The 15,397-nt window shown below is 38.4% G+C and overlaps 1 protein-coding gene and 1 pseudogene across 1 annotated transcript in view; one reads left to right on the top strand and one right to left on the bottom strand.

Moving 5' to 3' along the window:
• The window catches only part of KEL (Kell metallo-endopeptidase (Kell blood group)), a 168,570-nt gene that overhangs the window by 15,053 nt on the left and 138,120 nt on the right, over positions 1-15,397 (top strand). The gene's annotated exons all lie outside the window — the stretch shown is intronic.
• LOC111176055 (taste receptor type 2 member 39-like) lies at positions 5,470-6,728 on the bottom strand (annotated as a pseudogene).

Raw genomic sequence — 15,397 nt, forward strand, 5'->3', positions numbered from 1 at the left:
GAGCACAGGCTCCAGACGCGCAGGCTCAGCGGCCATGGCTCACGGGCCCAGCCACTTCGCGGCATGTGGGATCCTCCCAGACCGGGGCACGAACCCCGTGTCCCCTGCATCGGCAGGCGGACTCTCAACCACTGCGCCACCAGGGAAGCCCTATAGTAAGCATTTTATAGTAAGCCTGGTGTGCTTTATACAGTAAGCATGACTTCATTCTCAACATTTAGTAACACATATCACAAAACACCTCTGATTTTATTTTTATTCATTTCTTGAATAGATTATATGTTTATACCATTGAAAATTCAGAAGATATAAAGATGTATACAGCGAAAATTTTCCCTTCTCCTCCTGTCTCCTAGCCACACAATTAACTTCTTTGAAAGAAAATAATGTTATTAATTTCTTATTAAAATCTTCCAGAGAGAATTTATATAGGAAAGCAAACATACGCTCAAGTATTTTTAAAAAACCCTTTTAAATACAAATGATAGTATAGTAAAGGCACTGCTTTTTATTTTTTAAATTTATTTTTATATATTTTTTTGCGGTACGCGGGCCTCTCACTGTTGTGGCCTCTCCCGTTGCGGAGCGCAGGCTCCGGACGTGCAGGCTCAGCGGCCATGGCTCACGGGCCCAGCCGCTCCGCGGCACGTGGGATCCTCCCGGACCGGGGCACAAACCCGTGTCCCCTGCATCGGCAGGCGGACTCTCTCTCAACCACTGAGCCACCAGGGAAGCCCAAGGCACTGCTTTTTAAACTTGTTTTTTGGCCCTAATGATACATTTGGAAGCTGTTCCATATCCACATATAAGCACATTTGTGTCTTTCTTTCTTTTCTCCTCTCCTCCTTGCCCTCTATTCTTTCTCCTTTCTATGGATGGATGTTGATGGATGTTTTGATTTTACTATTTTTTCTATTATAAAGAATATTGCAACAAATGTCGCTTTTTGTGTATTCAAGTATATTTGTAAGATAAATCCCCCAAATAAAATTGCTAAGTAAATGTATGTACCTCCATAATTTTTTTTAGCATTTCCTCTTTTTCTTTTTGTAAATTGAAGTATATTTGACATATAGTGTAAATTTAAGGTGTGCAACATGTTAATTTGAAACATTTATAAACTGTGATATGATTGCCACTGCAGCAATAATTAGTACCTTTGTCACATTACATAATGATCCTTTCTTTTTAGTGGTTGGAATCATTAACTTCTAGTCTCTTAGCAAGTTTGATGATTACAATACAATATTGTTATCTATATTCACTACTGTGCATTAGCTCTCTAGAGCTTACTTACACTTCTTGCAAATTTGTATCGTAAACAATTTCTGTCTTAACCTCCTACCCCGCATCCTCTGGTAACTACCATTTTACTCTCTGTTTTTACAAGTTTAGCTTTTTTTGATTCCATATACAAGTGATATCATAACAGTACTTCTCTTTCTCTGCCTGACTCATCTCTCTTAATGTAACGTCTTCAGGGTCCATCCATGTCGCTGCAAATGGCAGGATGTCTTTCTTTCTCATGACTGATATACCTTCATAATTTTCATAGGTCTTACTAAACTGCATTTGAGGAAGTAGCAATTAACACTCCATCAGTTTGTGAGATCGCGTGGTCCCTGTAATCGCCAGCACAGTGTGTGACCAAACTTTTTGATCTTTGCTAATCTGATGACTGAAAATTAGAGTAGTCTTAATTTTTCACTTGTTATAAGTTATGCTTATGGCTGAGCATTTTTAACTTTTTTTGTTTTTTAGGTTTTGGAAAGCAATTTCATAAAATTGGAAATAAACATCAAGATGTTAAGTAAAAACAAAATGTCACAGAAATTTATATTCAGAGCCCAATTTTGTTCAACCACACATACGCACATTTAAAAAATATTGGCAAAAGTCGTCTCTGGGTTGAAGGATGATGGGTGATTTATAATTTTTATTTCTATATACCTTTTTGCATTTTGTAAGCTTTTAATTTTAAAAAGCCATCTTCATTTTCTGTAACTTCCAGATCATATTCTTTGCCAATGTTTAAATTTAGTAATTGGTCTTATTGATTTGTATGAGCCCTTTATACATTAGCAAAATTAGGAAGTCCCCTGGTTTCCTAGTGGTTAGGGTTCCGGGCTTTCACTGCCGTGGCCCAGGTTCAATCCCTGGTCGGGGAAGTGAGATCCTGCAAGCTCCATGGCGTGGCCAAAAAAACCGAAAAACAACCCCCCCAAAAAACTAAGGATCCTTAATAAAAACAAAAAATTAGCAAAATTAGCCTCTATCCAGGATGTGAGCAACAGATACTATTTCTCAGTTTTTTATTTGTCTTTGACTTTGCTTGTGGTAGTTTTTGCCATATGGAATCTTTATTTTATGTAATCAGGTTTAATAAACTTTTATGTTTTTTTCTTGTTTTATTTTTAGAAAGGTCTTCCCCAACTCCAAAGATAATTTTGAAGTCTCCAAGGTTTCTTCTAGCATTTAATTTTTTTAACATTAAGTCTTTGATCCATTTGGAATTTATCCTGGTATAAGATGTGGGAGATGCATCCAAATTTGTCTTTTTCCAGAAGGCTGTCTAACTGTTCTAACACCATTTATGTGAATAATCCATCATTTCCTTATTGTTTTGCTATACTACTTTTATCATATACTAAATTCTCATGTTTCTGGACTTTCTACTTGGTTTCATTGGCTGTTTATTGTCCTGTATCACACTAGTTTGATTATGTTAGCTTCATAACATGTTTATCTCATGGGATTAATCCTCCCTCATTTTTTTTGATTTGTATTCAGAATGTTTCTAGATATGCTTACTTTATTTTTCCACATGATGTTTGTAATCAGTTGGTATAGAAAAATTTTGGCATTTGTGTATATCACACTGAATTTTGATTCATTTATGGAAATGTTTCATTTAATGACATTGATTCTTTCCACTCAGTGACATGGTAGCTGTTCTACTTCTTCAAATTTCCTGTTGTGTACCTCTGGGGCATTTTATAGTAGTCTTCATGTAGATCTTGCTTATTTTTTGTTAACTTTATTGCTAATATTTTATCTTTTTTTTGCTCTTATAAGGGTTTTTTTTTCCCTTCCATATTTCATGCTATTATTATTTGTAATAATTTTTTCAGTTGTTTGAGTTTTTATTTATACCATTATATATTCTACATATAATACTTCTGTCTTTTCCCTTCTAATTTTTAAAAATCCTTTCAAATTATTTCTCTTTTATAATTGCATTGGGTAGTATCTTGGGACAACATTAATTAATAGGGTGAAAGTGAACATCTTTGTCTTTTTCCTGAATTTAATATAAATAATAGTGTTCCCTCCTTAATGATGCTGACTATCAGGTTAGGGCAGATATATTTTATCATATTAAGAAATTATCCATCTATTATTTTATTAATATTTTAAAAATAGGAATTGATGTTGAATTTTGCTCATGTTTTTAAAGTATTTATAAAAATTACTATATGATTTTTCTCCTAAGTGTTAATATGTTAAATTGCATTGACACATTTTCTAATATTAAACCATCTTACTTTTATGGAATAAACTTGTATATTGGATCTCTTTGAGTTTTATTTAGCATTTTTGCCTAAATATTGGTAAGTGAGGTTGGTTTGTAGTTTTCTGGGAGACAGTTTTTTTTGTTTTGATATCAAAATTATATTGATTTTATAAAACAAATTTGGAAGCTTCTCTTAATTTTTATTCTGTGAAGGAATTTACATAGGCTTGAAATTATCTGCTTTTAAAAAGTCCTTGTAGGGCTTCCCTGGTGGTGCAGTGGTTGAGAGTCCGCCTGCCGATGCAGGGGACACGGGTTCGTGCCCCGGTCCGGGAGGATCCCACATGCCACAGAGCGGCTGGGCCTGTGAGCCATGGCCGCTGAGCCTGCGCGTCTGGAGCCTGTGCTCCACAACGGGAGAGGCCACAACAGTGAGGGGCCTGCGTACCGCAAAAAAAAAAAAAAAAAAAAAAAGAAAGAAATGTGGGGTGTTAAATAGTTGGGTTCATCTAGATGTGCAGTTATTCCACATGATGGGGATGATGGGAAACAGGGACCAGGAAATGAAAGTGTTTTATAATTCATTTATATAAAAAATATATTAGGGAAAATTTCAAACATACCCTGAAATAGACTAGTATAAAGAACCACCATGTACCTGAGACCTTGTTTGAAAAAAATCATCAACATGAGACTTATCAAAACCTCTCTACCCCTTTGCCCTGCTGAATTATCTCAAAGCAAATCTCAGACATCATCTCACTTCATCTGTATATGCTGAAAACATTTTTAAGGGTGTGGGTGTGATTAACCAGTATTCCAAACTGCTATGAAGGAAAGTGAAGAAGAGGGGTGGATAGAGGGACAGAGAATCTAGCCATGTCAGTGGATTGAAAGCTGGCGGTTTTCCACGGCAGCCCTTGAGCTAGTGAAATGGAAGATAGGAGGTAGTGATAGGAGTGGAGAGGTTTAACTTAGGATTTTGAAGGTTTGCATTTTCATAAAAAGCGATGGTTTCAATCAACTCATTAAGATACACGGTTCTTTCCCTCAGACGTTGCTCACTTACCTAGTTTTCTTTGTGATTAAAAAAAACTATAAATCTTTTAAAATTTTGAAATTAGTGCATACATGTTCTAAGTGGTTCAAACGCAAAAAGCTATAAAATTAAGTGTAAATGTTTCATTTATCCCCAGACACCTGATGCCACTCTTCAGAAGTCCTATGTTAAATCATTTTTGGTACATCCTTCTAGAAACATTGTATATACATATATATACACAAGAAACATTTATATTGCATTAAAAACACAAAGGGAATCACAAAATACCTGCTTGCATTTTGTACTTAACGTATTGGCGATCTTTTCATTTCAGGACACGTGCATCTGTCTCACTTTAAAAATGTTTGCATAAGTTTCTATTTCAGATATGAGTTCCCTCATTAATGAATAGTCCTGCAGTGAACATCTTCCTGCACATATTCTTTTCCATATATATATATATATATATATATATATATATATATATATAAAACCATATCTTACCTATGGGAAAAGTTCTTAGTAATTTTTAGGTTGAAAGATATTTTATGTACCGTTAATTTTGATAAATATTCCAAATTATTCAGATTATGTCTTTGGAGGATGGAGATAAAATGCATTTCCAGCTGTTACTCAGAAAGCTTCCCGAATAATCTGAATCTGTTTAAAAGACATGCGGATGGGGAAAGAGAGGAGTTGCAAGAAGTTCAAGTTGCAAAGCCTTCCTTTATTTTGGTGGCTACATCAACTCTGGCTACACATCAGGATCACCTTGAGAACTGAACAGATTGTCCAAGTTCAAACACCAGAAATCCTGGCTTCACTGATCTGGGGTCAGGCCTGGACATGGGTGTTTTTTTAAAAAAATTTCCCCTAGAGATTCTAATGTGTAGCCAGTGTCCAGAACCACTGCTTTAGATAGAGAAAGGGGAGGTAGAAATGGAAGACTTAGGTGAAGCATATGTCAAGCATCACTAAGATTATGCCCATGAAGCGAAAGAGGAATGAAGGTCCAATTCCAATACAAAAAACACATCGAGTGAAAGGATCAGTTCAGTTTTGGGGAAGAAAGGAGGCAGGAAGAGAGAGATCTAGGTGAGGGAAAGGCAGAGCTGGTTGGGGTAGGTGCTTTGGGTGTGGATCATAGAGTCCACTCTTAAGTAAAGGTGAACGCGAGCCTGAAGCCGCTTCCAGGCTCTTCTCAACCCAGGGTTGTCCTGTATCAGTAGAATGGAGTGGCCAGCAGGATAGGCAGCCATGATGATTTTGCACAAAATATTCTAGGAACTATTGATATCAAAGATGTCGGACATGGAAAGGAATAGAGCATCTGCATTGAAAATTTAGAAAATGAGAAAATAGCTGTTAGCTTTAATGGTCCCCACATAAGCCTCCATGCTGGGGTCCCTGGAGCCAGTGGCATTGCTTTCCATGTGTAGGGTGTGTCTCTTTAGAGAGATGATCAGCAGGGTGGCAGCCAGGATGAACGTGATCAGAGGAACGAAGATTCCCATGTTAAAGAAAAGAGCCAGGCTGAGCACATTGGTCTCAGTGAAGTAATTTTTCTTAGTGGAGTTGAAGGAGGGGCTCGAAAAAGGATGGTTGCAATGCACAGTGTGGATGTTTCTGAGGAAGAACACACTGTGGCCCAAGGAAACAAACACTGATAGTCACAGAAGCCAGGGCGTCAATCCAGAAATTCTCTACTTCAGCTTGAGGAAAAGGGGGTAGGAGAAATCCGCCATCTTCACGAAGTAGAATCTAAGCCAGACAGCAAACCAGAGGCTACAATAATTTATGAACATGAAACTTCCTTTGAACGTATCATATACGATGAATGTCTTGATTATAAAAGTGTGGGGTTGTTGAACTGAAGGTGAGTTCTAGCATCATGAAGCTTTGTAGCACTCTTCTGGTTACACTCAGGAAAAGCAGGATCTTGCCACTTGTGGAAACTGCCTTGTTGTGAATCCATTCTGCTGTATTTATAGCCACAATGAACCTATTTGCAGTGATACCAAGGACGCATTCGGTGCCTATAATGATTCACATCAAAATGATGCGAGATGGTGACAGTTGATCTTCTGGGGGATTGCAGGTTTCAGTCATCCTGAGTTGTTGCTTCTCTTTGGTGTCTGGAGGAAAATGTCTCCCTAGCGTGTGATGGGCAGATCTCCCACTATTCACGACAAAAGAAGAAGCAGTGGATGCATCATTTCCAAATCTACTCCATTTGTTTATTTTAGGACTCTTAGTTCTAAATCTGGAGATGCAAATGATGGAAGGAGTTGTTTTCTAATCCTCTCCCATGTGTCCTTTGGATGCACTTGTGTGTGAGTTCAATCCTGGGGCCCAGGGAGGAACTTGAGTAGACGCTCCTTTATAAATCACTAACATAGTGTTGAGAGCTGTGTTCTTTAATAGCTCTAGTTAAGTCAGCCATCTGTCCACTAAGTCACCATATAACTGCGTTTCATTTGTGACCTCGGGGAACTGATTGAAAGTAATAATAACTTCAGATATTTATAGCTATGGGCTAGGCCCTGTCCAAACACTTTATACCTATCATGAAATTTAAGCCTTACAGCAACCCTCTGAAGAAGGTACTTTTATTATCTCCATTTTGCAGGGGAGGAAACTGAGGCTAAATAACTTGTCCAAAGTCAAAGAGGGAGAGGGAGATGGAGAAGGAGAGAGAGAGCTGGGATTCAAACCTGAGTCACATGGTCCCAGAGTCCTTGTTTTACCCACTATGTTACACTACTTACCCCTGTGGATCCTGTTGTGTGCACCAAAGACTGAAGGCAGGGTTGGCTTAACTGTAACTTTTTATCCTGATGGTCTTTTGCGATGCCCTCAGGGCTTAAGGGAAGAATAATTGAGTTGGAAAAAAAACCCACCTGTGAGATTTTTTTTTTTCACTGCTCACACAGAACACTTTACTTTGGACACTTCTGGTCATTAAACACGTGTGGTTTTTTCTCCCCACAGCAAGCAATTCTGCAACGCTGTCTCGGTGCCCTACAATTTAACTCAATTCTGATACTGTCTACCTGGAGATGACATCAGATCCACAGGTTAAGGGCTCAGTCCCGCCAGACTGCCCTCCATTTCAGATGCCAGTCCCAAGTCTAGGTTGTCACCTAGACTTATTGGCTATAAGTTAGAGTTATGACCCTCTTTTTGGTTTCAGTTAATTTGCTGGAGTGGCTCACAGAACTCAAGAAAACAGCTTTTATTTACATTTACCGATTTATGATAAAAGGTTATGATCATAGATGAACACCCAGACGGAAGAGATGCATAGAGCAAGGTTGTGGGAAGGGGCATGGAGCTTCCACGCCCCCTTTGGGGTGCCACACCCCGAGTACCTCATGTGTTCACCAGTCTGAAAGCTCTTTGAACCCAGTCCTTTTGGGTTTTAATGGAGGCTTTGTTACATAGGTGCAGTTGATTAAATCATTGGCCATTGGTTATTGTTTGAACCTCCAGCCTCTCCCCACTTCCTGGAAACCTGGGGGTGGGACTGAAAGTTCCAACCTCGTATTCACAGTTGGTTTTCCTGGCAATCAGTCCCCATCCTTAGGTGTGTTCCAAAAGTCACCTTGTTAACACATAACAAAGGCATTTTTGTTGATCTCACTGAGGAAATTCCAAGGGTTTTAGGAGCTCTGTGCCAGAAAAGGGGGCAAAGACCAAATGTATTTCTTATTATAAATCACTATATCACAATAGTAAAGCAAGAAGACACTGATTTTCTGAGACAAACCTCTTTTACAAAATAAATTGAGAGATAATAAATCTTTATATAAAAATGATTGTACACACACACACTTGTGTGCACACAAACACACATTTACCTTTCATTTTAAACAAATCACTGGGAAAATAAGGGTTGAAGGAAAAGTTCCTTGTTCCTTTACAAGGTAGGCAAATCAACATAGGGTAAAAATAATACCCCAAGTCACCTAGTCTATTTTGGAATATTAAAACCAAAAGAGTTGAAGAATCAGTTTTATCTTGGGGAAGTTGTTTCTGATTTTAAAATGTAAGCACAATACACATGATGATAAAACGGACTTCTCAACTCAGAATAAATCAACTTTTATGAGTGTACATAACTCTAAAGTAATGATAATGAAGTAATTCTAATAAAGGGAAGGTTGGTGTGTGAAATGTCTCCAAAATTTTTCATAATATTTGGGTTTCCCTTTACTTAGGACTTCTTTTAAACAAGGCGAAAACTTAAGGTTTTCTGACCTGTTTTGGACAAGTTGTTATGAATTTTACCATCTCATCTTTAAATCTCTATTCTTGAACTCCAAATGTTTCCCTCGAATACAGTGTACAATAATAAACAACTGCTACTCTCTGCTTGTTCCCACCCAGTTGTACAAGTAAGTCTGTAGTGTTTCAGGACCTCTGATTTGGTTTTCAAGAGGTTTTTTCTTGTCACTGGCTCTCCTCCATTTCTGCTGACCCAGGCTTCCAAGAGTGTGAGGGATAATGGGATACACTCTCTGAAGAGTTTGATGCCTCTCTTTTTATTTGTTTTGCTCATCACTGTGTTAAAAAAAAAAATTCTAACTGAGTAAATTTGAAGATCGAATTGGCTTTATTCAATGATTTATGAATCGGGCAGCATCCCATCGAGCAAGTAGAAAGGAGCTCGGAGGAGCTGTAAAAAATGGAAGAACTTTACAGGCAGGAGGGGGCAGAAAAGGGAAGTTTCTAGCTAAGAGTGGATTGTTTCAGGCAGGGTCACCTTCCTTTTGGGGGAAGGTGGGGGTCACCCCTCTAGTGCTGACCAGGTAATTCCAGATCTGTTGGTTAAAGGTCACATTCCTGAGAGAGGCTGAAACTGCAATTAGGTTAGATATTAAGTCTTGGTTTGCTGATGTGGGACTTAGCACAAGTGACTCCGTTTGGGGTTTGTTGTTTCTCTATTAACAACTGTATCTCATTCCTAGCTCTTAACCCCAGTACCTAGATACTTGCTGGTGAATGAACGACCAGACCAGTGAATTCAGAATTTCAGAGAAGTTCTGTATAATGAGAGACAGGCAGAGAAATGGCAGTTCCACCAACCAGTAAGTGTTGAACTCTTGCAGGTCTGATGCCCAAATCAGGTGTGGGAACGTGAACGGTGAGACTGCATGAAAACACAGCAGTTCTTTGTGTTTCTGTTAGAGAAACACTGGTGGGAGACAGAGGACAAAGGAAGGAGACACAGGACTGGAGTAACCTCAGCTGGGGGTGGGTTTCACAGTGTTGGGTGCTTCAGAGAGGTAGTCAGCAGGAGCACGGGCTGTGTACATCATCAAAGGCATTTTTTTAATTTTATTTTTTTATTGACATATAGTTGATTTACAATCTTGTGCCAATCTGCTGTATGGCAAAGTGACTCAGTTATACACATATAGACATTCTTTTTTTATGTTCTTTTCCATTACAGTTTATCACAGGATATTGCCTATAGTTCCCTCTGCTATAGAGTAGGACCTTGTTGTTTATCCCTCCTATATATAATAGTTTACATCTGCTAATGCCACACTCCCAGCCCTTCCCTCTCCCACCCCCCTCCTCCTTGGCAACCACAAGTCTGTTCTCTATGTCTGTGAGTCTGATTCTGTTTCATAGATAGGTTCATTTGTGCCATACTTTAGATTCCACATGTAAGTGGTATCACATGGTATTTGTCTTTCTCTTTCTGACTTACTTCACTTAGTATGATAATCTCTAGTTGCCTCCATGTTGCTGCAATCATCAAAGGCATTTTCGAAGAGGCTGTGCTTGCCATAGCTTCTGGCAGTGTTGCTTCCTGCAATGGAAAGAAGAATGTTGTTGATGGGAATTCCCAAAGTTAGGCTAAAGTGGGGGTGAAGTAACCTTTCTAGGCGAAGAGGTGATCTTTTAAAGTAGAACTGGTGGACCAATACCTAAATGGCATATCCAGTTTGCTAAATATATCCTGATGTATTCAAGTGTATTTCTAACCAAGGAAAACTCATGAAGAAAGCTGTAGCCTTAAGGACAGAAAGAATGGCTTTAAAAAGTCCAGTTTATTTGGTTATATTTTTAACTTATGATTTTGAAGTTGTTTTTGACGCAGAGATGCGTTGTAAAGACAGTACAGAGAATTCCCATATACCCTTCTCCCAGCTTCCGCATATGCTCACATCTTACGTAAATAACCATGGTACAATGATCAAAGCTAAGAAATTAGCCTAGTTACAATACTATTAGTGAAACTGTAGGCTTGATTTGGATTTTCCAGTTTTCAACTAGTGTCCTCTTCCAAGATCTAATTTAAATTGTCAGTGTTTTGTTTGTTTGTTTTTAAGTCATTTAAAAAAATGTATAGTGGTATTTCATTGTGATTTTAAGTGGCATTTCCCTAATGACTAGTGATGTTGAACATCTGTTCATATGCCAATTGGACATAAGTATATCTTCTTTGGTCAAGTGTTTACAGATTTTTGCCTGTTTTTTAAAAATTGAGTTGCTTATTGTTGAATTTTAAAAATTCTTTATATATTCTAGTTATAAGATCTTTAACACCTTGTGCTTTGCAAATGTTCAAACCTGAGTCCATGGTTTAGCTTTTCATTCTCTTAATAATGTCTTTCACAGAATGAAAGTTTTCAATTTTGATAAGTTTCAATTTATTAATTTTTATACCATGAATTATGCTTTTGGTGTTTTATTGAAAAACTCTTTGCCAGTCCCAAAGCAACAAAAAGTTTTCCCCTTGGTTTTCTTTGAGAAGTTTTATAATTTGCCTTTTATGTTTAGGTTGATGATCCATTTTGACTTAACTTTTGTATAGAGTGTGAGGAATGTGTGGAGGGTTTTGTTCTGTCTTGGTTTTATTTTTGTTTTCTTTTTGCAGTACGCAGGCCTCTCACTGTTGTGGCCTCTCCCGTTGCGGAGCACAGGCTCCGGACATGCAGGCTCAGTGGCCATGGCTCACGGGCCCAGCCACTCCGCGGCATGTGGGATCCTCCCGGACCGGGGCACGAACCCGTGTCCCCTGCATCAGCAGGCGGACTCTCAACCACTGTGCCACCAGGGAAGCCCTCTGTTTTTGTTTTGCTTTTTGCACACGGATAGCCAACTGTTCCAGAACCATTTGTTGACAAAAGTATCCTTTTTTCATTGAGTTGCCTTGGCACCCTTGTCAAAAATCAGTTGTTTACTGAGATTTTAGAGTTAATGTATTGCCATAGTGTGACCAAAACTATATTGACTAATACAATGATTATTTATTAAATCTCACATCAGTGAGAAAGAAGAAACTAGGTAAGGAAAAGAAAGTGTTGAAAAATTTAGAGTAAAATGGAGTTAGCCTTCCTTCATATTATACAAAAATAAACTCCTGATGAAATTGTTAAAATAAAAACAATTCAGTTGTCTATATTTGTGTGGGTCTACTTCTCAACTATTTGTTCTGTTGATCTATGTGCTTATCCTTTTGTAAATAACACACTATTATAATAAGTTTTATAACTTTATGATAAGTTTTGAAATTGGATAGTGTGAATCTTCCAAATTTATTCAAGCTTTTCAGAGTGATTTTGCTGTGAGTAGAGGCTCTGGAAAAAAAGTTTGAGCAGATTCTTTTCAGCAGTAACCACCATAGCATTTCAGAGGAGTATTTTCTTCCTGTGGTTTCTGTTTCCTGCCACAGAAACTGCCACATCTTTCAGCCGTCTTTTGCACTGAAGTAAAAAGCAGAGGGACATTCTCTTCTTTCTTTCTTTCTTTATATTTTTATCATACTAGATCCAGAGGCAAGTGGTAATCTAGACTGATTATTACAAGATCATCAGGGTTTACATTTCACATTTATTACACTCTAGAGATCCCCATGGTTGATTTTGTTAAGATTTTTGTTTCCTTCATGTCACCATGACCATTTCATCATGTAATAAGTTCTGTGTTTCTTTTCCCCCCAGTGTGCATGCTATAACTCTGCTTACTTGGGATTCCATGAAAATATACTATGTGGTCAATTATAGTTTTTATATTAATAATGATTTTTTATATGAAAAATATAGAACATTTTAAATAAAAAGGACTCATAATTCCATGACTCAGCAATGACCCCTGTACTCAGTATTTTTATATATCTAATTTCTACATATGTTGTTTTAAAATTTTTTGTAAAAGCAAAGAAGGAATCGTAAACATTTTGCATCAAATAAAAGCCCTTTAGTTGTATTTTATAATTGGTTCAGATATGCTATTAAAGAAAACCTTTTTAGACATTTTACAGTTCTTAATAGTAATTATCTAAAGTCATTGGTTACATAATAACAATGACAGCAATAGCAAGCAGTGCTTAAACAAGATAGAGCTTTAGTCTCTATTATATTAAAGTCTGGTCCGCGATGATTAAGTGGTCCATGATGACGGTAACTTTGCTTCACCAAGTCCTCAGGGACAATGCTTCTTTCAGGTCCTTGCTCCTCCATCTCTAGGGTGTGGCCTTCAGCCTCAGATTCAAGATGGTGGCATCTGCAGTCAGGGTGGTAGTGTAGAAGAAGGGCAAAGAAGAAGAGATGAAAGAGGTGGACATGACCCTGAAGTAAGACTCCCATACACTACAGAGTAGCAGTTCTTGCATACCACTGGCTGGCTTTAGTCATATTGCAACATTTAGCTGCAAAGGAGGCTTAGAAATGCAATCTGTTTGTAGGTAGTTATGTGTCTGGTTGAAACTTCTTTTACATTGGATAGAGGAAAATGAATATTGAGGAAAAACTAGCAGTGTTTGCTAGAATCATAATATATTAAAAATATACTGATGAATTCAATTCATTAATATTCTATTTAGATTTTTGCATCTACTACCTCAGATTTATTTTTAACTTTGTTTTCTTGTACTGTCATTGTTTAGGACATAATTATTTCATAAAATGAGTTGGGTAGCTTTCTCTCTTAGTCTCTGAGACTATTTATTTATTTATTTTATAATGTTCACTTATTTTTACTTGTTGACAGTTTTGCTTTATTTATTTATTTATGGCTGTGTTGGGTCTTCGTTTCTGTGCGAGGGCTTTCTCCAGTTGTGGCAAGCGGGGGCCACTCTTCATCGCGGTGCGTGGGCCTCTCACTATCGTGGCCTCTCTTGTTGTGGAGCACGGGCTCCAGACACGCAGGTTCAGTAATCATGGCTCATGGGCCCAGCCGCTTCGTGGCATGTGGGATCCTCCCAGACCAGGGCTCGAACCTGTGTCCTCTGCGTCGGCAGGCAGACTCTCAACCACTGCGCCACCAGGGAAGCCCTGAAACTATTTATTTAAAGTAAGGATTATCTTTTCCTTGAAGATTTGGAAACCTCACCTAGTAAATCTCTGCTGTACTGTAGTTATTCCATCTTTTTTTTTTTCTCATATTGTCTGTGTCTTTTCTTGTTGCTTTCTATTTAGAGGTTTGCTTGTTTAAGTAGATATACGACCCTTATCCTGAACATTCAGTTTTGGGTTTTGCATATCATCCATTGTTTCCTTGATTCCTGTTGCATTAATTTCTTCAATTATCTTTTTTTAAACTAATTTATTTTATTTATTTATTTTTGGCTTCACTGGGTCTTCGTTGCTGTGCACGGGCTTTCTCTAGTTGCAGTGAGCGGGAGCTACTCTTTGTTGTGGTGCACAGGCTTCTCATTGCGGTGGCTTCTCTTGTTGCGGAGCACGTGCTCTAGGTGTGCGGGCTTTAGTAGTTGTAGCACGTGGGCTCAGTAGTTGTGGCTCGCGGGCTCTAGAATGCAGGCTCAGTAGGTGTGGCGCATGGGCTTAGTTGCTCTGCGGCATGTGGGATCTTCCTGGACCAGGGTTCAAACTGTGTCGCCTGCATTGGCAGGCAGATTCTTAACCACTGCGCCACCCTTCTTCAATTATCTTTAATATAATTTTCCATCTTCCTTTAGTTTTATTTTCTCACCTCTTTAAAGTTTCTTGAGTTGAACACCTAACAAACTGATTTTCAGTTTTTCTTATTTTTTTCAATAAAGAAGTGTATCATTTACTGCTAAGTACCATGTTACATGAACCCTGTATAATTTGATGTGTAGTACATTGTCACGTGTTTCTAAATATTTTGTAACTTCCTTTATGATTTCCTCTTTGAGAATTTTTTTGAACAGGTAAACTATGCACACATTAATACATTTTTGGGCACGTGCTATATTCCAGGCACATGGGATACAGAAATGAAACACAGGGGCCCTACCTTCGAGAAGATCAGTGTTTATAGCTATCACAGGTATAAAAGGTGTTTCCTCTTAATGGCATGGTATGTTTTTTCATGTTAAGTAGGCCTCTGACTGAGTCAGCCTGTATGTTTACTGATCAAGTTGCCTACAGTGGTTGGGTAGAGGGCCCTGGCCAGATGAGGCCAAGATTAATGTATAGTATGTATGCCCATAAATCAGCCTCTCTTTGTTCCTGGTACAGCTAATCTCATTTAGTGATCTTGTAAACAGTTGCCTTGACACAGGAAAAAATAATGTAATTAGGTCACATTTTTTAGTTTAGTTTTTTTTTTTTTTTTTTTTTTTTTTGCGGTACACGGGCCTCTCACCGCTGCGGCCTCTCCCGTTGTGGAGCACAGGCTCCGGATGCGCAGGCTCAGCGGCCATGGCCCACGGGCCCAGCCGCTCCGTGGCACGGGGGATCTTCCTGGACCGGGGCACGAACCCATGTCCCCTGCATCAGCAGGCAGACTGTCAACCACTGCGCCACCAGGGAAGCCCTAGTTTAGTTTTTATTCAATGTACACATAGTTTAAAGAATCATATTTCTACATGGTTTTTCATTTACAAAAAACCCCGTTTT

The sequence above is a fragment of the Delphinapterus leucas genome, chromosome 9 (genome assembly GCF_059928025.1).
Source record: "Delphinapterus leucas isolate spDelLeu-1000000601 "Yukka" chromosome 9, BTC_Dleu_Yukka2, whole genome shotgun sequence".
Classification (NCBI taxonomy): domain Eukaryota; kingdom Metazoa; phylum Chordata; class Mammalia; order Artiodactyla; family Monodontidae; genus Delphinapterus; species Delphinapterus leucas.